This window comes from Aulonocara stuartgranti, assembly GCF_965226115.1.
Source record: "Aulonocara stuartgranti genome assembly, chromosome: 20".
In the NCBI taxonomy this organism is placed as follows: Eukaryota; Metazoa; Chordata; class Actinopteri; order Cichliformes; family Cichlidae; genus Aulonocara; species Aulonocara stuartgranti.
Window position 1 is genome coordinate 30,885,957 of NC_138956.1, and position 22,218 is coordinate 30,908,174.

The window sequence follows — 22,218 nt, forward strand, 5'->3', positions numbered from 1 at the left end:
CACAGGAGGAGTGGGAGCCTCCACAGGCTCGCTGTGATTGGCTCAGACACGACTAACTCCATTTTGGAAAACAGCTGTTTGAAGACACAACCTTTTCCCCGTTGTTTGCCGACAGTACCCTGAGAAGAAAAAAAATCACGCAGGTTTTTGCCACGCACTCTCTCTTCACCAGGGGTTGTGTTTTTTATACACACCATCCTGCTTCACTTTCGGCCCACTTCGGCGCGCTGCGTTTTTTGTCCGACTGCCAGGAAACTTAACTGGAGATCCATGGTGTTAGATTTCCATTGTAACAAGTGGATAGCAGGAGGAGACCCGACCAAGGTTAGTGGCGCTCTTTGTATTGGCGATGTTGCTCTTATGGCTGCTGCTTTAAAAATGTATTATTTATTGTTGGTTTGCGTGCGTAAAAAAAAACAAAACAAAGAACGCTCATGTTTGGAGTGACCAGCCGCAGGGAGCTGTGGAGTCACGAAGCGAGCCTTCTACATCATGTTAGGAAGGCATTTTCCAGCCAGCGCAGCGACCAGCGTTAGACAATACATCTTGATTTGCAGAGCTGTGCGTGTCCACTGTACACACACTGCATCCAAACGGTATACACACGAACGCCTACTTCTACAAGGGCTTATTTTGTGTTGAGTTATCTTGCGGTTGTTAAAGATTTTCACATTTTTGTCTCGACAGAATGAGGCATTCAAGTGTGTCTATTATTCTGGCCGCCTGCGTGCTTTACATGCATATGTGTGTGTGTGTGTGTGTGTGTACAGTTTAAAGGGCTGGCATCCACGTCCCTCCCACACATTAGCTGCTGCATTCAGTGTAGCTAATGACAGACAGGATTGCTGTTGAAAGCCTTCACCTCCTCGCTCATCAACTGGGCTATTTCTACTCTGTCAATGCACCCAGATCACCCACCTCCCAGATCAACTTCGTCATCTATTTCCTTACTCAATCGAATAACGTGGGAGCGTTGACAGGAGGTTGCTTGCAAATAACCTGGCTGCTGAGTGAATTAGAAAAATCCCAGTCCAGTTTTTCTCCTTTTTAAAAAAAATAGGAAAGAGAAAGCAGAGCTGCTTGGAGATGGTGCTCTCAAGCATCATCATCAGCATCCTGTTGGGGATCAGCTTGGGACCCCCCACTTTACAGTGTTGCTGGGCAAGTGCCAGTGTTACTGGGCATGGGCACTGGTGAAAATAAACACTGGCTTCTCGCCTGCCTGGGGTGGTTTGCTTCACTGTCTACTGCGTGACTTTAAGTAAAAGTGCTCCCCGAGCCCAGTGCACAGTAATCCAGGCATAATAATAAACCAGGGGTTGTGATTAAGTCAAAATAATACAGCACAACCAGTTGTTTTATTGTCAGAGCCCGAGTGGGTAAGCAGAGGAATGAGCTTAAACTGCAAAAGCAGTGTTTGGCCTGCACTGATTTGTCCCTTTTTTCCTCAAGGGAACTGTTGCATATCACTACTGCATTTTCCAATTTTTGGAGAGATCGAATAGTAAAGTTGTGCATTATTCCTGTTTTAATGGATTAATAGTCATAAGTAAAGGCAATCATACTACAAGATAATGCGAAGAGAACCAAAAAATCTTAACATTTCAGTTTGCAGCCAGAGAATGTTTTACAGATGATTTCAAACTATTTTATGTTGGGTAACGCTAGACACATACAAATAGTAATTATGAGATTTTTGCATTTAAGATGTTAATGTTCCTTAAAAATATCACGTCCCAAAGAACTGGGTCACCTCAAGAGTTTAAGATTAAATCCTGCACAGTCTGTAGAGACTGATGTCGCATGTGGTTTTCTTTGGATCAGCTCTCTGCTGCTTCTTCTCCTCCCTTTGTACCAGCTAACCATACATGGTCTGTTATCTATCAAAAATGCCAAGGGGGCTGGAGAACAGCCAGAACAGAGAGTGCAGTGATGCTAGGAAACCCTGCGCTACTGGAGAGACACACATGCCCTGCTGACCTTGGACAGAGCCCTGCAGAGCTCATGCATTTCAATCAAATTTACACACAAAAAAGGCATGTAGAAGAAAAGGCAGACCACTTACCATTAGGATTACACGTCCTTGTAATTTGACTGTTAGAAAGACTTGTCCTGGGAGGCCTTTTAGTGGGTTACACATCTTCCAATTTGTGACACGGGCTTTTCGGAAAGCAGTTAAATCATGAGTAATCAGGTCAGGCCGGTGCAGTTATGATTGTCTGCAGTGCTGTATGGCCAGAGCTTTCAGAACCATTCTGCTCCTTTAAAATATGCCAGTAGATAGAAATCATATCTGCCTCTGCTGAGGGCTGCCAACTATAACATGATTAGCCTAAGAACATTTAGACTCCTATATCCCTGTGCTCAGCGCCTGATTAAGCACACATGTCATGGGGTGGGATGTGTGGCTGTTTCTATCACTCTTTCCTTTTCTGTCTGGACAGCTTTGTCGTATTCCACTTGTCCGAAGGTTAAACCTGTTTTCCTGAAGATTTTTTTTATTGTTAAGACATTATGTCTTTGTGGTGCTTTAAATGGAACTCTAAAGAAGTTACATTCAAGGCTTTCCTTTGCAGTAAGGACAGGACTTTGCTCCATTTAGCTAAAGCACGTAATCTATTCTGTGATTTGGTTCAAAACGTCTGCCAGATGTCAGCCCACTGCCCAGAACCCTTCCTAACACGTTTTAAGATAACAGGGACCACAAAAGCAACAGCCTGTATCTGAGTCCATAGCAGTGACTCAGTGTTTTAATACTAAGTGAACACAGTGCTCTTGGTCTATTTTTGTATGCTTCCCCCTGTATGATCACGTGTTTTAATGTGTACATATTTTGTGGGGATTTGTCAGTTCAGCTGCGCTGACCTCGAACCACATTCTTTGCCCTGTGCACGGAGGCCATAAGTGACTGTTTATAGCTTCCTGGCTTCCCCATGAGGAGAAAATGAGTGCATCACTCTTTTGTGTCTTGTGTGACAAACAGGAAGATGCTTCTGCCGAAGATGTCTTTCTATTATTTTGTCCTTCCACATAATCAAAGCCAAATTTCTCCTTTTTTAAAAATTGAAATTGAATTAATCACAGACTGTACCTCATTTCTTGGGCCATGGGTTAATGATGTTTATGGACACAAATCCAGCATGTGCCATTTCCCACACACAAACTAGGATTTGTAGGAGAAGAGCGCTTCAGATCAACACCCACATGGTTCATTCAATGTCATTTTCCTTTCCCGTCACTGCTCTTTTCACATTGTCGTCTGTTGCCGAGCACTTCTGAAAGTCTTATCTTGCTGGCAGTGCTAAATGAAATCATTAATTATCTTGGTAATGCTTAATAATGATGGTGGAGACAGTGCCGATGATGATTTACAGGTACATTTGATGACTCAAGCATAGATATGTTTTGTGCAATAATCTTTTCTGGCATCGTTGTATTTTTACTCAGTTGTATATAGCATTCGTATTCTATTTTTATCTTATTGTATATTTTTATTCTATTTTATTCTACTGTATATAGTATATTATTTTATTCTATTCTGTACAGCTGTGTACTGTATTTATTCTTATTGTATTCTAATTTTTGCGTCATAACTTTTGCACTGTCCACTTTCTGCTGTGACAAAACAAATTTCCCACGTGTGGGACTAATAAAGGTTATCTTATCTTATCTTAAATAGCCAAAGGGTGCATAATGGTCACATGTCATAAAAGCTGTTATGGTGATGTTGGAAAACCTTGCCAATGAAGCATGGGCATAACAAAGCTGTTCACTGATGGGTCTAATGATGCCTTTTCAGTCTCAGAGATGCAAGAACTGGGGGGTGGTGGATGGGGCATTAAGACCAACAGAAACAAATACCTTGTTTACACTTAACAAAAAAAAGCCAATTGGAACACAAGTGGAAAATCACAGGACTTTGCTTTTTAGCTTTGCTTCCAGTCATGCCTGTCATGTGTGTTCAGCTCACCACTGCGCTGAGATTTTCTTACTTCAGGGCCATTTCATCTAGAAGGTTTAAGGGCCAGTTATTATTGGTCTTTGTGCCAGTCATGTGACACATTTGTTTAGCAAGAGCTAGCAGACAAATGATTAAAGAACTAATATTTATGCCATGGCTGTTCCAATGGAGCACAAAGTCAACAGCGACTTGCAAAAGAGCAAAGGGCAAGATTAAAAAAAGGACGCCCACATCCTGCATTCATGACATATTTTTCCCTTTGCTTCCTTGTAGGGACACATTAGAGTTTCACTACAAAATAAATGCAGCCAAATGCACCTCTGGAAGGAGGAAGGAGCTTCAGATTACAACTTGTGTCTTTGGTTGTTTTCTTCTGTTTGGCACGGTCTTCTTTTGATCAAATCCCCAAACATGCATTTCAAAAGCAAAGATTTACATTATCGCCTTAAGTCTGCGGTGTCGAACATAGGCTTTCAAAAAGACTTGTGCTTTTGATGCATAATTCTTTCTCAAAACTCTGAAACAAATACAGGAATTTGCCTGGCGCTAAAAGCCTTAATTGGCATTATTAAAATTTGTTTTGCTTTCAATGTACAGGCAGACTTTCAGTTTGTACAAAGGAACTGTTTGAAACCTAGCTGTCAAAAAGTTCCTTATTTATCTGTCTGATACTTTAAGAGCTTCATAATTATTCATTAGGTGCCTCCTGCTTGTACAGTAATTTAAATATTAACATTTTTGCTCATTGAATTTGGTTTCAGTCAACTCCTGAGGGAAATCTCTGGTACTTCAGCGAAATGCTTTACAAATGTTCAGCAGCTGGCCCCTTAACACATCTGTCAGCTCTTTGGTGATGAGCAGTTGGTCTACTGTAGGTTTTTAGAGATTTTATTTTTTAACTGAAAATAGCTGTAGTTGCCCAGAAAGAGAATCGTGGGCGGGAACCAGAAATCGCTGTCAGTGACACCCCCCCTTCATAGTCATTGTTTTTACATTGCCATTTGATTTTTATTTTTATTTTTATCTAAATTACAGCCACTTTGGGGCAATTAAAATATAATTTAAAAAGCAGTGCTCTATTCCAAAATCTGTTTTATCCTTTTCTATAAAACATTACTTCCTCATAGAGTCACAAGGCATGTTGCGCCTTAAAAAATGTAGTCAGACCATTTCTGACTAACAGAAGAACAGGAAGTGGATGCTTAAGAAATCACAACCACAAATGTACAAATCTTCTCACAGCATTGCCACCGTTTGATGATGTCTCTGGACTGCGATGGAGGCTGTGTCCTTAAACAGCTTCACCAGCTTTACATGGCCTCGTTTTGCTGTTGGGCAAAAATGTCAATGATGAGTACTCGATGAGCCAACTGGCAGCTATTTTGCAGCATTATTTTTTTTTTTAAAGAGGGTCAATGGATCTGTTTTGTTAAACCGTGTCACTGCTGAAATGTACAGTAACAGCTCTGAAAACAAACTGTCCACAGTGCAATCAAACCGCATCCAGTCAGAGTGTGTCACACTCAAGAAGCTATTGGTGAAGCAATGCTTACGTGTCTTGTGGTTTTTCATCCCAACTGAAAATTGACTCCAACAACTGAGTCCAAAGCCTTGTAAAGACTGGAAACCAGTGTGCTGGGATAGGCTGCACCTGTGCGCCTCTGTCTACCTGATACATGGCTAGAGGAAATGGTTTGATACTGCATATCTGTTGCTATTAAAAGCCCCAAAGCTATTCCCTAATGTCTCTCAACTTCCAGACTAATGACATAGTTTGGCAGGGTCGCCTTTAAAACAACACATCTGTTTTTCAGCATTAAGCCTGTTGATTTAATGTAGCAAAGCTGAGTTACACCCTCTTACTTCAGCTATGTGGGCCTACAGCACAGCAGCATCACAGATAGGTCTGAGGTGTTAAATAAACACAGTTTTAATCTGGTTGGAAGGGGACTTTTTAATCAAACCTTATTATGTAAATGGATTCCCATCCACGTGAACTGATGTGGAAGTAAAATTGATGCGTCCCTTTTTTTTGGCCCAGCAGGTCGGTGGAGCGATGATTTGATGAGAAACCCCCTTCATAGAAAAATGAAAATGTACTTTAATCATTTTAGATGGAGTGGCCTGTTTCAAATTCCATGTGATCGGAATAAAGTGCTGAAATCGTTGAACTGTTAAAATGGCGAGAAGGCAAAAATCCCCTAAAGTAAAAAGAACACCATGATCTTTGGATTTTGACAGGGAGTCAGAAGCTTGCTATCTGATTTATGCTTTTATTTGATCCACGTCAGTATTTCTAAGGCTTTGTTTGCTTTAAAATATTTTATTGTTTCTGAAAAGCTTTTCATCTGAGTCCCAGAGGAGAGGAAACAATGAGTAATGTTGATAAGAGGCTACTTGGAAAAACGTGGAAGGGAATAAAAATGGTGATCCATTAATTAATGAACCCCATTGCCAATTGTTTGTTAGAATAAAACCAAATAAGATTAATTGCTTAATACGTAGATTAATGGCCTGTCAAAAAGCGGTATATGAGGCCTGACTAGTGTCAAACTTTTACCGACAACTGTGCAAGACATTTTGTGCGACAGGTGGTCAGTACAAAAAAAATAAGTAAAGTTACATTTGGCACACCTTTTAGTTCCTCTCATACTTACTGATCTCCTCCTGGGCTGCCTGCTGTAGTTCCCTTCTTGCTGTTTCTTTAATCTGTGCTTTAGAGGCATTGTGCTACATTTGGCAAATGCAAACTCAGTTGTTAATTAAGGGTTAATATATATTAAAATAAGGCAAAGAAAATTATATTAATAATAAAGGGACTGACAGTTATCGCGGACGCTGTGCTGGACTTGCACTTGTGCTGTCTCTATAAATGCTGGGAATATATCAGTCAGGTGGTGTGCTAATTATCCAAACAAGTCCAGACATCATGCACAAACTGACTCCGTCATCTCTGGCTCCCCCTCCCTTTGCGGCTTGTCAGACACACACACACGCACACGCACACGCTGATGTGTTCTTTCACCTTGTTTGTACCTCTGAATAGTCCACACAGAGAAAGCTTTTCCTGCTGGAGTGCCCACAGCATCAAACACCTGGTTCACTTGGGCGCACACTGTGACTTAATGTATGTACTATGGTTTTGTCTGACACATTGTATTCTTGTGAGTTTGTGATTCAAAATTTTCTGACTACAGCCATAAACAGTGAAAATTATGAAAAATGCGTAAGAGTTACGGGAGTTATGGACATTCTGTATGAGTTGGCTCCAGAGGGATAGGTCGAGGACAAATGTTTCTGACATGTGAATATTTGCGTGGACTTATGATCACGTAATTCTCTCTGTTGTCAGACAAGCAACCTAACACGACATACAGTATTCGTATTTTAAATCGGACTAGCTTGCCTTTTTATAATTTAACAGAGGGCTTATGTTTGGCTGACTGTATTGGAATGTAATAGTATGTTTAATTTCATACAACCACTGTAATTGCCTGACTTTCACCAATAAAAGCAGGAAGGAGGCAGAATGTTTTTTTGTAACAGAGAAAATATTCTAAAATCTGTGCAAGTTTTTGCTGCAGAACATTATTACTGTGAGACCACCAACTGGTACAAGGGCCCTCTTGAAACAGTTGCTAGTTATTCTGTTACTGTTACTTTTTTTTCATGAAAGAAGCACATTTTGAGAGATTAAATTTGCTCATACAAGTTTCAGAATTGGTTAAAAATTTTGAAAAAAAGTCACTTTTTCACATAAAAAAAAAAAAAAAAAGCTTCATCATAAAGCCACTACTATACTTTATTACTGTGATATTTACTCTACAGTTTAAAAACCCTTTTCTTTGTTTTGCTGTTTACAGTCATTGTAATACAAGAAATTCCATCCATACACTTTTATAGATGTGCATCATACTTACATTGGTCAGTCTAATCTAAAGACCTACATGAAGCTCCTTTGTGAAGCTTTTAAGTTTATATTTTGATGTATGGTAATGGTGCCATGGCAAGTTTTGAGGTTTAAAGCTGATGTTGTTCCACTGCTGCATATTTTGCGCCACATCATATCATCTGTAGTAATACTGGTATATATTTTTACATGATGTAAAGTGTCATGGGTTTACTGTCCCATTGCGCACATGACACGATCCCCGGCATCTCTGAGAGCGATGGCCTCCATTGCATCAGCCTCTGATGATGACCAAGTACCTAAAAAGAGGGCTTCTACAACAACGTCAAACAATGCAAGAAAGCTGTTCCTGCTAACGGTGGAAACAACAAACTTGTTTCGGCACCCAGGCAAAAAAAAGATGATCAGACCACGAAGGCAGCTGAGAAATACAAGCAGCTAGTCATGTGTGGCCCAAAAATAAACAAATGGCTCCGCCAAGGATTGCTGGAGCACTCTCTAGTTACACTCCATATACCAGGAAGAGCAAACAGTGGGTTGAAATTACATGGTGGAAAAGGAGAACTTTAAGGAACTGGTTTAAACCCCCCCAAAAACAACTCAACCCAAGATGCAATATCCTAAGAAGACAAAATTTTGAACCTTTTAATTTTATTATGTGACAGTATAGTGGAGGCTTATGAGTGTAGTGGCATACCTAACAAGAAAAAGATCCCCGGTTCAGTGCCTGTTCAATTGCTTTGGGGGTTATGTCAGAAAAAGCATCCATTGTAAAAATCTGCTAAATCAGACAAGTGGAGCTACCCATGACGGCGAGCCCTTGTGAATAACAGAGCAGCCGAATGTAGCTTTCATTGTGGAGGCTCCTGAATAGTTGGAAGGTTGTTACTTTAGTTATTGCAAGCACTTAAATTTATGTATAAAGACTGGCAATTGTAACTAAATTGCCTGAAAAAGACTTGGCCTAAGCCTCATAACAATCTCTCACACTGCTTGAATCCGCTACTGTGAATAATGCTGTAAGAGGGGGGAAAAGGAGCTCCTTGGTGTTTTGTTCTTATTTGATGTGTGATGTGTCACTGTATATAATGCTAAGTCACTACTTAAACGGTGTAATGCTGCTCCTGCTACTGCTGACACATTGTGGCTATAGATTCACATTAAATGAAGTCTGTCATCAGTGACAGTCGCCCATTAGAAAAGGATGGAAAAAGCACGTAATTTTGTTTGCTGTAATTGATGCTGCTGCCCGCAAGCTGCCATCACCAATAAAATCTTCTTTCGTATTATTTTTTTCTGTATTGTCGTAAATATAATTATCACAAATTTCCTTGAAATATTTCAATATTGAAATATTGTATTTCCTTAAAGTATTGTATATCACTTGCCCATATGTAACTCTATATAATGCAGATAAAACTGTTATTATGAATTCATACCCTGTGATTTCTGGACTCTGCTTTTTGGATGCCATGTGGGGTGGAGTGCTAAATTATAAGCTAGCACTAGCAAATTACATTCATAAACTTTACAGACGAATAAAGTACTGGAATTTCATTTACCAGAACTGAAGCACAACAAAAGGCACCAACACCACAAACACTGCTGAGAAGTTCAGTTTAGCGAACACAGGTGCAGCATCGATTCGCTGCATCTCCGTCTGTTAGGACATCTGTCAATAACTTCAGATTCCAGATGGATGGAAAAGAATTCACCCACCGTGTAGTGTTGTGAAGGGGAAAACTATACACCTGGACTATCTGTATTATCCATAAAGGCCAAAATGTTTTTGTACCAGGCTTTAAACATTCTTTTTAATGTTGTAAAGTTTGGAATTTTAACAAACTTTGCTCAATTTTGAAGCCACCCTCAAGTGGCCATTAGAAAAACTGCAATTTTTGGCACTCGAGTGTGTGTGTGTGTATGTGTGTGTGGTTACTGTTCTGCACACTGTAAAAACCAAAGCTTTTCTGTATACCATCATGAATGATATGGAGTAAGGTGCAATGACTGCCTCTGCTCTTTCCTTTTTTTGTATCGGCGTGTTTGCTCACGAGGAGGGTGACATATGTGCCTTTGTATCTCCGTCAACTCAGCAAATCGAATCACATGATGCCCACATCCTCCTAGACTTGTGGGAGAAAAGTGTGATGATGTAGCTGAGTGGAATTACTTGGCAAACCTCAGACGCAGCAGGGCTGTCGGGGCAGGTGAGAGGAGCGAGTCGTTTTCTTCAAATTATTTCCAGTGCAGCATAAAGAGCAGCTGTGTTTGGTATAATCACATTTCTGGCTTTGGGACTGAGACGTGCCTGACTGTAAGTCATTTTCTGGTCTTTGTTATTTTATAAGAGAGAGGATTAATGGGTTGAGGGAGTTGTGGGTAAAATCCCTCTAACAGGTGGTGCATTAGGAAGTAGCCAATATATTGGTATAGTAGCCATTTATTCTGCTACAAACTGGTCAAATGTGTGCAGCTCACGAGCAGGATGTATTGTGTGTCTCAAGTTCTCAAAAAAAAAGTAATGAAAACATTGGAGCCTGTGAGGGATTCTGTCTTTATTTTTAAAAGCACAATAAACATGGATGCATTCCTTTTCTGCTTCTCTCATCCTCCCTTTTTTTCCCCTTTCAATAACCTCATGGATTTTCTGTCCTCATCTGCTTTCCATTCTCACCTCATCCTCATCATTTTCCTCTCACCCCCCCCCCCCCCCCCCCCACCTTCATCACCACCTACTCTCCAGTCCCCTCACTTACCACTTGTCCTTGCATCGTCCTCCGCCGCACCGCCGCCGCCGCCACCTCCTCCTCCTCCTCCTCGTTAGCTCAAGGGTCTTATTCAGCCTCCAGTGTGTGTGCAGAGAGTCTGGGAAAAGAGAGGGCATAAACAACACAGGTAAACAAACCACCTGCTTCCTGTTGAGGTCTCGTGTTGTTAAATGTGCGGACAGAAATAGAAATGGGCAACCTTGCAGCAGAATTAGAAAAGATGGAACGGACAGTGGGAGGAAAATCACAGACCTGCACAGCAGTTAAACACCACGCTTCCCTGCATACCCTCTGGATTCCAGAGAAAGAAGGCTCAATCACACCTGAGGACGTATGGTAATGGGGTGACAGGAACTAATTGGAGCTGAAGAAAGTAATTGATTAATTGACTGAGTTACAAAATTAATCTCCAGCTGAAGTGGCCCAAATTCAGTCTTCTTTGTGATTATACGTGAATCTTCCTCATACCGTACAACAAGAGCTGTCTTTGCTTCCACCCACACTAAATCTAATTTGTTTTGACCAAAAATATTTATTCATAAGTTATGTCAAATACAAACAAAGAAGAAAATCTTGGCATCTTAGAAGAAAGACACGAAGATTTTTGCCTTGATTTAACAGCTGTAATCATCATTAAAGCTGCTGCTCATTCATTTTCTGAAATTTGTTGATTTCCTAAGTGTTTCAGATTTCCAAACATTACATTAGCAAGCATTACATTTGGTTAAATATTTCTTTTTCACGCAGATTTACAGCTTTTCCGTCTATTATTGTAAAAATGAATATTTCCAAAATTTCAAGGAACCCAAGCACATTGAGAGAAAAATGTCAGATCCTCACATTTAGGGAGATGAGAACGTCTGCTTGGATAAACAATTGTAACCGTGTAGTCCAAATATGTTATATTTATTTATTTAATTTTTTTCAGAAAAAGGTATTAAAATCAACGGTGCAGTTCATTATTTTATCACTTGTTGTCATATTATTATCCTCTTGCTTAATAGATTAAAAAGTGATTAAAAAGAGAGGGACTTGACATTATCAAATTTTAAAAAACAAACAACCAAACTGACTTAATGTTAAAAGGGAACTGTTCTACTAATAATAGTACTATTAATCCTTATTTTTTTACTACACCAGGCCTTTGTGCAGCTCCTTAAATCAGCCACTGCACAAAAGCTGTTTTAGTTCCCTTCCCCATACATGCAGGCACGTAGGTGGGGCTTCTGTGCTTACAGCCAAAACTGTGTGCTCCAGATGACCATATTAGGAATATTCCTTTCTATGACATCATGCAGATCTAAGGGTGTAAAAAAAACTGTCTGAAACTGAACATTTAGAGCAGTCTGAAGCCTGAGCTTTTGGCTCACAATGTTTACTTGTAAATATGCTTATTATAAATGTTTAATGTGAGCATCCACCCCTGTAACGGAATATAAACAGCATGTATTTCATTGGTTGGTTGACTGAACTGCAAAAACCCAATAATGTAACATTTCAGTGAACAGAAATATATACAAGGTGTGGGAACATGATATATTTAACACCAATTTTTAACACTAATTTTTTATTTTCTTTTATTTATTATTTTTTTTATTTTTTTACAATATTTTCACTAAATATTCTTTTCAGCTATTTTTTAGATGGTATAGCCGCACTAAGTCCTTAACAAATCAAATCCCCCTCGGAGCTGCTTTATATAGTCATGAATTATTTTGTCTTGTTAAGTAAACAAGACGGTAACTGTTCAGATGAGATAAATTTCAGGGAGCAGTCGTCTCTTTTATTTGCTTTGATTGTATTAGATGAGAGTGCTGTCTGTGTTTGCTTCTGATAGTCATTCATTATAAAATCGGTTTCTCTTGACAAATTCGTTTTTGTGACAACACTGCCCATGAACAGTCTCATGAAAGATGAGAATCTAAGCGAACAGTTGCTGCAGCACTCTGAAACTGAGATGAGAGAATTTTTTTTTTTTCCCCCTTGCTTAGAAAGGGGGCCATAATCATGGCCTCATTTTACAGTCCGGTTGAAGCACCTGCTCCTGACTCAGCTATGAATCATGGTTGGCTGATGGGAATCAGTCACACCCATCCTATTGACACACACCCACACACAAATACAAACCAGGGGAATCCCTATAGCCTGAGGCAGAAAATGCTGCTACAGCAGACTGTCTCGTATATCTTGACACTTCTCTCTACTGCCTGTGAAATACTCATTGATTACAGGTTATTTGGAGTACTGTGTTGTACATTTAATATCTCTGGTAACGTAACCTTTACTTACCTCCAGAGAGGCAAATGTGATCCCATTGTTTTCTTGTGGATGGGTATCGTTTGACACAGCAATATCATGATGCACCGGCTCCCCCTCCTCTAAAACGAGTATCGATTGCCCCAGCTGTTGCTAAGTGAGCTGTGCTAACAGAAGAGGACACAGTCTATAGTACAAGTATTGTCTGTCTCTTTAGTCTTGTTTATTATGTGGCCCTGCCATCTGCTCAGCAGATGAAATAACTGAGTAGATTTAAAAAAAAAAAATCAATTTAAGTTGGTGTGAGCACACTGACATTTTAATGCCGAGTTAGAGGAGATCTGTCTCCTTTAATTAGACACATTCAGCAAAAGCACGTTATATAAAGGGTTTCCCTTTTCAGCAGTTGTTACTTTTTGAGCAGCAGTAATTAGTGTGGCTTATGTTTGATAAAATAAGTGGAAATCATGCAAGGCTTTGGTGTGATTACCTCAGAATGACGTTATAAATAAATGTGTAAAAGAATAGCTCAGCATTTTAGGAAACTGATTTAGATTCCTTTTCTGAGATGAAAAGTGTGCTCACTGTGAAGGACTAGTAAGGATTTGGTGCACAATCTGAAATGAAGTATGATGTAATGGTGGTCAGAAAACACTGAAAATGGCTAGTTGAAAGGGAATTCCACTTTACACATGTACTTGAGGACTGTGTATGAAAAGAGGATAAATAAAGTCCCTGCTCTAGTGGGAGCTCTGATAAATGTCCTCAGGTTGTGTCCCTTGAATCAACTTTGCTTCTGGTTGCAAATGGGCTTGTCTCTGTTCAGTACTAGAAACCTGAGGCTGTGTTAGTCACTAATGGCAGAAGGCATCAAAGGTTGCAGTGAAACAGCCAAAAACATTGCCATCCAGATCTTTTCCTAACCACTTGTCCTTTACGTCAATAGACAAGGGCATGAGGTCAGGACAAAAGGTGGAGGAAAATTCATAAACAAAGACAAAACTAATGCAAACCAAGTTGCATTAGAACCATCGCTTCACTTCAGTATAGCTCGGTATTTTTATTTGTAGTGAACTTTTCTAATGTCATCAGGAGATTTGCACAAGGCAACGACTTCATAACAAGCAGAATAAAATGAAGCAATGCTGCATTGTTGTTCACATATACTGTAGGTTTACACAAATACGTTAAAGTTCAAAATGTATTTACATGTTAGCAAGTTGCACAACAAGATGCAAAACTCACCAGTAATTTACATGATTTGCGTCAATCGTCACTGGTTTATTTCCATAAATGGTCAAATGGTGCGTCACATTGAATTGTGGCTTATCTTACAAGTGGCGCTCAAGTGTATCCTGTAGCAAAGGAAACATGGAAGCACCTTTCCCTAATGTTTAGAGAATTCAACTATTTAATCTTTAAGGTCCCCAATTCCTCTGTTTAGTCAACTAGTCTATATAAAATGAAGTATTGTTTACACACACAGTGATCGATCATGTTACTGTGACTATGAGGCACTGGCTTCTAAGAAAACCAAAGGGTTTAATCATACAAGTTTCAGAATGGGACCCAGAGCTGCTGCAAGGGAGACTCGAACAGTGACTTCTGTCTCTGAAGTCTATTTCTTATCTCACCAAGTGAACTGACCAACACTGATTAGATATGTGTCCAGAGAGACAATTCAATTCAGTTTTATTTACATAGCACCAAATCACAACAGTCAACTCACGGTGCTTTATATTGTAGGGTAAAGATCCTGTGGCAGAATATAGTGTTTTAGATTAAAACAACAAAAATAACCCTATAAAATCTTGTAATACTACTCTGTGTAAGAGAGGTGGATGTTGTGTGGCTGTTCACAACCTTTCAGTTAGTAAATTTCTTGTTAATCAAATGTATTTAAAAAACACGTTTCCTTTATTGCAATACTGTGAGAAATATTTCTTGCTGGATGTGTTTGTGGATACAACATCAATATCGGGCCAATCAATATGATGTCAACCATGTTTGTTGGAAAGTCAGCTGAGTCAGCGGTCCCCAACCCCCGGGCCACAGACCGGTACCAGTCAATGAGTCGTTTGGTACCGAGCCACGAGAGTTGAGGCTTGGGTGTGATTTTCAGGGTTTTTATCGTCATTTTTTTTTTATCGTTTTTGCCGTTAACTCTGTTTCCCTGGGCCTTTTCCCATGTGCTATAAATAAGTCTTCTTTCTTTTGTACTAGTACTGGTTTTATTTTGTTGTTTTTATCCCTGACACCTTAAAGGCCGGTCCGTGAAAATATTATCGGACGTAAACCGGTCTGTGGCGCAAAAAAGGTTGGGGATCGCTGAGCTAACTGATCTGTTGTGGCGACATGCTGGCGTCTTGTGACCTCAACAACTAAGAAGGAAGAATGTTGAGTCATTACGTACCATCAGCCCACCTGAAACACTGATCCTGGCATCCTGGAGAACAAAATGAAGAAGACCTCATACTTAACCACACAGGATGCCTGTAACGTTTCGGATTGATTTTTTTCTGACCACCAAGACTTGTGTTGGTTTAGTAACTCGCTGAAACTCTGACCTTCTAATTCCCTGAAAGCCAGTGCAGCTTGAAGTTTCTCAGGCAGGGGAAGAGATGGTCGATCTGACTCCTGCTAAAAACAAATAGGGTCAGGGTTTTTTTTCTTTTCTTTCTTTTTCTATATTTTTTTAAGACATAACAAACGGACAACTCTTATTCACATACGTTTTGACTGAGCTTTGATCTTGGGATAATACAACTTCAGTGTTTTGTTTTTTCAGAATTACTTTAAAGATTCTACATGTCACCTGTCCAAGATAAAAAACAAAGAGAAATGCTCCTTAAATGATAATCCTGAAAAATACAGTTGCTATAGTCTAAGTATGGTGGACGAGTTCCGTAATTTCACATTCAAACAAAGAAACATCCAGACAGGCAACAGACTGTGGCTGGGGTGGATATCATCTATTAGTATCCTTTGGGCTTTTGGACAGGCCCCAATATTACTGATGCTTAAGTGAAGCTCTGTGATGACCAAGCCTTTCAGTCCTGGTCTGTGCAAATCTCATTCAAGTTTTGAATCTTTCCTGTATGACTGCCTCTCTAATGTGCAGACTGTATTTTTAGAGTCTAAAAAGATCTCTTAAAGCTGACTTGAGTTAAATAAACATGCTTGGGGAATTTTATTTAAATTCTAATCTAATTGATTTTAAATCAAATACAATACCACAAATCAATATGTTAGGGTAATAGGTGAATTGGTGATTCTAAGGTAGGTGTGAATACGAGCACAAATGGTCATCTGTCTCTGTTAGCCCTGCTATACACTGCTGATCTGTCCACGGTGCACCTCTTGTCCAATTGCAAGTGTAATATCCTGCAGGCCCAACGTAACCCTAAATCGGATAATTGGAAGAAAATGGAATCTGCAGACAAGTTGACTAATCAAGAAAATAATCTGCAGTTGCAGCCTTACTTGCAATGTGCTGTGAAGCGTTTTTCGAAAACGCCTTTTCCTTTTTTCATGTCTTTGTACAGGCAAAATGCTTCATAGTAAAATCTTTAATTTGTAGCTCTTCTTAGAGGAATATGATGGTAGTCAGTGTGGGAGTTGGAGTCATTTTTAATGGTGGAGAACTCATTTTGGAGCAAAGCCATTCATATGTGTGTTTTTCTCCAGCACTGATCTCTCTTGAGAAACAAATGCTGGGAATTGATCTTTGAAGTGCTCAGGCTTACGAAGTGGGGAACCACAACTTAGCTGCTCTTCTGCTTGCCTGCTGAGATAATCTGTCCGAGTGAGATTGATTTTTGATTTGGCTGAAGCTTTCTGAAGATGCAGCTCCTTTTTGTTTTATTCATAAGTTCACTCATGACTCTTCCACAGTAGCTGATGCTAATAGCCTTGGTCAGCCTTCTTATCTCCGGTTCCTCAGCTGATTCATAATGCCTTAAGGCGTGGGAGCTCAGTACGCTCATTTAGGATGGCAATTATATGAGAGTGGCAGTGATCGTTCTCGGTATCTCCGCTCAGTGGAGAGGAGATGGGAAATTGCATTGAGTATCCAGTGTTATCAGTGATAATTCTGCATGTCTGACAGAGAAGATGGAGGCTTCTACTGTGACTTAATCGTAATCCTCTGATTTTAGTGCCGGTGTGAGAGAGAGGTGCTGAAAACCTCTTTACAGCAGCGTCTTATTGTCTCCTCAGCAGGGAAAGTTTTTCCTAGTGCACAAGTAAAAGGCTACTGAAGAGCAAAAGCTAATGGGTTGCCAAGTTGCAATAGTCACTTCACCAGGGGAAATTAGGTCTTCCCACCCAGCCTGGGTCCTATAAGAAGAGGAAGGATATGGGGCACACATACACACAAAGTTGAATGGACAGAGCTTTTATTTATTTATTTATGAGAGGAAGACCAGGGAGGAACAACAATGCTAATCCTGATGAGGAAATACAGCTCCTTTGTGTTTGGAGTGGGCTTGTTGTCAAGCAAGCAGCTGCTGACATCATGTGAATAGACAGTGCCCAGACCACATTTCAAGGGGGCTGAGAGGCGGCGAGCAGGAGGGCAAAGAGCTGAGCACACTAGTGTTATGGTGCTCTCAGAGTGCAACGCTCTGCACTGGAGGGTGAACCGATTCAGGAGCGTTTGTCTTAAATACTTTGTGTCTGTGTGCAGGGACCTGAGAGGAGATGAAGCAACTCTGATTACTTTGGTAAGAGAGACAGCTTGACGTTAATTCTCTGTCACCTGTTTTAATGCACTGTTTGTACGTAAATAAAACAAAGTTTTAGTATGTGGAACTGCAAGCTAGTAAAGATTCAAATCAAGAAGATGTTTGTGGTTCTTTATAAATGTGGAAAAGTGACAAACTGGCAGAAATTGAAATGCTATATATTTCAAGCAGTTTGAACAGACTCAGCTTCTACATTAGAAGGATTGGCTTCTTTAATTTGCTTATAATCACAGTAAACTGAAAATTGTTGTGTTTTGGATAAAATGAAGTCTTCTCGCAGGCATCTGGGAAGCTCAGACTGGCATTGTGTTGTTAATATAGTAATTATTGTGTTCTCTGTTGTAGCTTTCGTTTGGGTAATTATTTTCAAGATTAATCTTCGTTTGTTGGAGGGTTAAACAAATACACACAGAAGGATCATTTTGATGTCTTTGTACACCCCGACGTGTCCAGCGAGCAGTCGAAACCCCAAAACATTAATTTTACTGTTTTACAGTAAAATAAAAGCATCAAATTCTCACAAAAACAGTTGAACGTATTCCTCTGTTAAACCTTGCTAGATTGCAAATACATTTTCTGTCAGTCAACCAGCTGTTTAGTCAAACAATTCTTGTTAACATGATTCATTTGTTTGGATTTTATTAACTCTAAACCACCAGAAATAGGCCAGTGGAAATTTTAAGATGAGGCAGATGACTGTGATATGGAAAGTTTTTGCCTACTCAAGGACTTCTCAAAAACTAGTTGACTGAGTTGAAGTTGGACAGGTAGATGGCCCTAATGGATGTCAGAATCAGCAAAGAAGTTGGTCTTTGTGTGGGTTATGGCAGATAATACAAGCTTATTACACACAAATCAGGCTTAAAAGGCTCCGCTGGGACTGAAGTGCGCTTGCCTCTCTAATGGGCCCAGCATAAGTAACTGTGCTGACTCATATTCCCATAGTGAACTCAAAGGCTTTTGTTTCTAATATCTACATGCCCCAACCTCTCCGGTTACATGTCACCTCACCCAGTGTGGTCACAGTTCATGTTTAAACCTGTCAGAACCCTCTCTGTATACAGTTGATGTTGCTGTTGTACATGTTTTCTTCAGCCTTTGCTTTCATTCACAATAGGCTAAAGTGTATTGTGTGTGTGGGATAATACTGCAGGAATATGAATTTGAATTGGCATGTTTCCCTGAAAGTGATTGCCTACATCAGAAACTGTTGACAGATGCAATGCAGAGCAGGAAAAAGAAGGGGAAAGAGAGGAGTTCAGCTTGTGAGCTGGGATGTGGCAATTTCCCTTGGAGTGTTGAGTTGTTATATTGTCTCAAGTGTATATACACACACCTGTGACATTTGTCTGGTGGCAGTGTTTCCAGCTGCAGCAGTGTAGAGTTTCCCTCTGTGTACTTGCCCTGGGTTTTCGCATAAAGGCGCCTTTTTAATCAAACTAGGACATGCACTTTAAGAGCACCATAAGTCATAATTCCTGGAATTTAGTACTGTTGACATTTCCACATGAAAGCGGGGGATGAATCAAATCTGTGTGGAAGGTGGATTTGTTAAGCGTACTGTACAGTGTATCTTTAAAAGGCCATCTAGATATAAGGGGCAGGTCTGCTTATCTTCTGGACTTTTCATCTATCAGGCAAAAATGCCAAACAGTTGCTAGTTTCAACTTTGTAAACATGAAGGTTTGCTGCTGATTGTCATGTATTATAAGTTTAGGATGAACATGCTTTAGTTTTGGGGTCATGATTGAGCACTTTGAAGGCATCACCTTTAAAGTAGGTTGGTTGCATGCAACCAATCAAACAAGACCTGTAGTTAACTACTTTTAGAAGAAAGGTTCTTGAAGTTCTTTTTTTAAAATGTATTTATTTTTTATACAATACCTTGCACCTTAGTAACTTTCCATATCCATTTGCATTATACAAATCGCGTCATGTGAACAACAGCCGAAAGCTCCACTGCTTCAGTCAGTCGAGCCAGCGCCACAAAAACAAGTTCATCATCGCAGTTGGTTGTGTGGATATCGGTATCGAGTGAGATGCACCACCATTAAACCGCTTCCATCACAGCTGAGACCAGACAGTCAGGCACAGAAGAGTGTAAACACCAGCTGAAGAGCAGAAGGCATCATCACCATCATCATCGTCATCCCTCCATGGAAACCTGTTAATAATCTCATGGTAGGATTTGATCCACATGTGCAAGGAAGCCAACTAATTAAACAAACAAATGGCAATTAAATGAGACTTCCATAAGCCATATAACAACTGGGCTGGTGGAGAAGAAAAAGGCATAACAAACCACACAAGTTCAGTCATTGCTGCACTGAACACACAGTCAGTGTTCGCTGTTTGTTCGATAGATCTCCCATTAAAATCTTTCATTCTGTGTAGAAATTGCACTCATTAGGAGCATGCCTGAGTGATTGTTTTATAATGTGATGTGAAATCGTTGTCTTCATAGAGCATCAACTACAATTTAAAGAAACTGATATGCTGGTTTGTCTATTAGCTTTTCTTTTCTTTTCTTTTTTTTGCAGAGGATTAGATGAGAGGCTAGATTGTCTCATGTTTGCTTTGGTGCATCTGCTCACTAGTCCAGAATATCACTCCTGACGTATTATAACATGTTGGTTTAATCACGTTTGACTTAAAAACATAAAAACAACAATTTGCATTTTTATGGGGAGGTTATGAGACAGCTGACAGCTGGAATAGGCTCCCGTGAATCTGAACTGGATAAACGGTTAAGAAAGTGGATGGGTGGTTATGAGACAGAGTGCTTCTTGGCTCGGAGTATTTTGTTACCTTATGTCAGATCCACGCAAGCCGTTTTGCCCTGAGTTTACAACAAAACAAGCTAGCACGCAAATATTTTTCACACATCGTCTTTGAATATTCATTGGAATAACAAACATTCTCTTAAGTGGCTGTAACAATAAAGAGTTTACAGTAAATTAGCGTCCCTTGATTTTATTAGGTACTAACAGCTCTTGGTGATAGTTTTTGGAGCTGTAGCCTGTGTTTTCATTTTGCATTGTCATTATGCCTCTATTGTGTATGGTGTTTGCTCCATTGAAGGAAGTGGGAATTTTCCTTCAAAATTCCTCTCCCTGTAATTTGTCTTCCTTTTTTCCCCAGTCAGCATTCAAAACCAAGAAGATATTCAGTTCATACTCTTTAAAACTGGAAACACTGCTACTTTGTTAAGCAATTTAATTTCAACAATTAAACCTATTGTTTCATTTTTAAACAGTGTTAACTACACAGTATAACATGTGCCCAGTTGTGCACCTTTACCCAATAAACTACAATCTCAGGATAGGTTTGAATATTATGGCACTTACATAAATTTACCACAGGATTAAAACCACCTTCCTAAACACGCATATAGAAAAAGGTCAGGCTATTTTATAGGCTAGCCGTAACATGATAAAGCAAGGTGAAAGACCCCGCCCATATGTTGTTCAGACCTTCTGTTTGTGAGGGGTATTCAATCAGAAGAAAGTAGCCTGAAAGTGAAGGGGGATGGGCCTCAACAGCTTCAAACATTGGATAAGGTGATGTGTTGCATCAAGGTGATTGTGAGATACAATGTTTCTTTAGTAAAGTCCAAGAAAAGAAAGTAGCATAATAGTCCACTTTAAAGGGAATTCCTGGACCTGAAGTTTCCCATCAGAACATTACATTGCTACTAGATTATGTTTCCCACTTTGCCCGTCAGTGTTTTGTTTTTTGTTTTCTTTATTGTGTGTGATTGATTAGCACTAGTATAATATCTCTTTGTGTCTTTGTTCAGTGTAATCCAGAAATAAAGGTATAGGATTGAACTTGCTGAAAAGAAAAATCAGAAATTTCACAGATGTTTTCCTGCTAATATCAAGATTAATTGGTGGTTAATGAAAGCCTCGATTGTTTGGGCTCCAGGAAAAGGTGGTACTTTAGGTGTACTAATGAACCTGTGAGACACTGGTCTCCCACGGAGATTTTTAGTCACCAATGACTGTATAGCTCTGCTATCTAGATGACAATCTATCAGAGGATCACACCACCATCTGCTGTCGTGAATACAGAGTGGCTCTTGTGTTTGGTAGAAGCACTCAGGGAAATGCCAGTAGTCCAGAACTCAGTGACATTTTCAGAGGTACTGCTCTTACCTACGGGGGCTTACAGCCTGCCCTTCACTGCAGATTTCCCAGTCAGCATTGCCTACATCTGCAGCTGCTACTGACCTCTCAGTGAACGACCCTGGGTGCTTCCTTTTTGGCATGGTGCACACGCACTGTGAAAGAAAAGAAAACAATTGCGGGACCCTTTGAACGATACAAAAGGAATGTGAGTGAAAGAGTTTGGGAACAGACTGGCCCCAGGTCAGCGTGTCGTTTCTGCGTCTGCCAGCTCATTTTTATTCCCCTCTCATTCCTCAACTCGCCCTCAAGTCTGTTAAAGATTCATGGCTTTGCTGTTTAGCTGTTCAGTTGTGACTTAACAATGCTTCAACAGAGAGTTAAAGTCTGTAGATGTAGTCATGTATGCTGCACATACAGAGCAGAGAGGTCTTTGCTCTCTGTGCTA

General features: G+C 39.9%; 1 protein-coding gene across 2 annotated transcripts in view; it reads left to right on the forward strand.

The window, feature by feature from the left end:
* The window catches only part of pkig (protein kinase (cAMP-dependent, catalytic) inhibitor gamma), a 27,990-nt gene continuing 5,772 nt past the window's right edge, over positions 1 to 22,218 (forward strand). The window contains exon 1 of one of the 2 annotated variants that reach the window (XM_082519422.1): positions 1 to 324. The gene's annotated coding sequence lies outside the window, so the exon portion shown is untranslated. Of the gene's footprint in view, positions 325 to 17,455; positions 17,623 to 22,218 lie in introns of those variants that run through there. The other variant, XM_082519423.1, reaches the window with a different exon arrangement.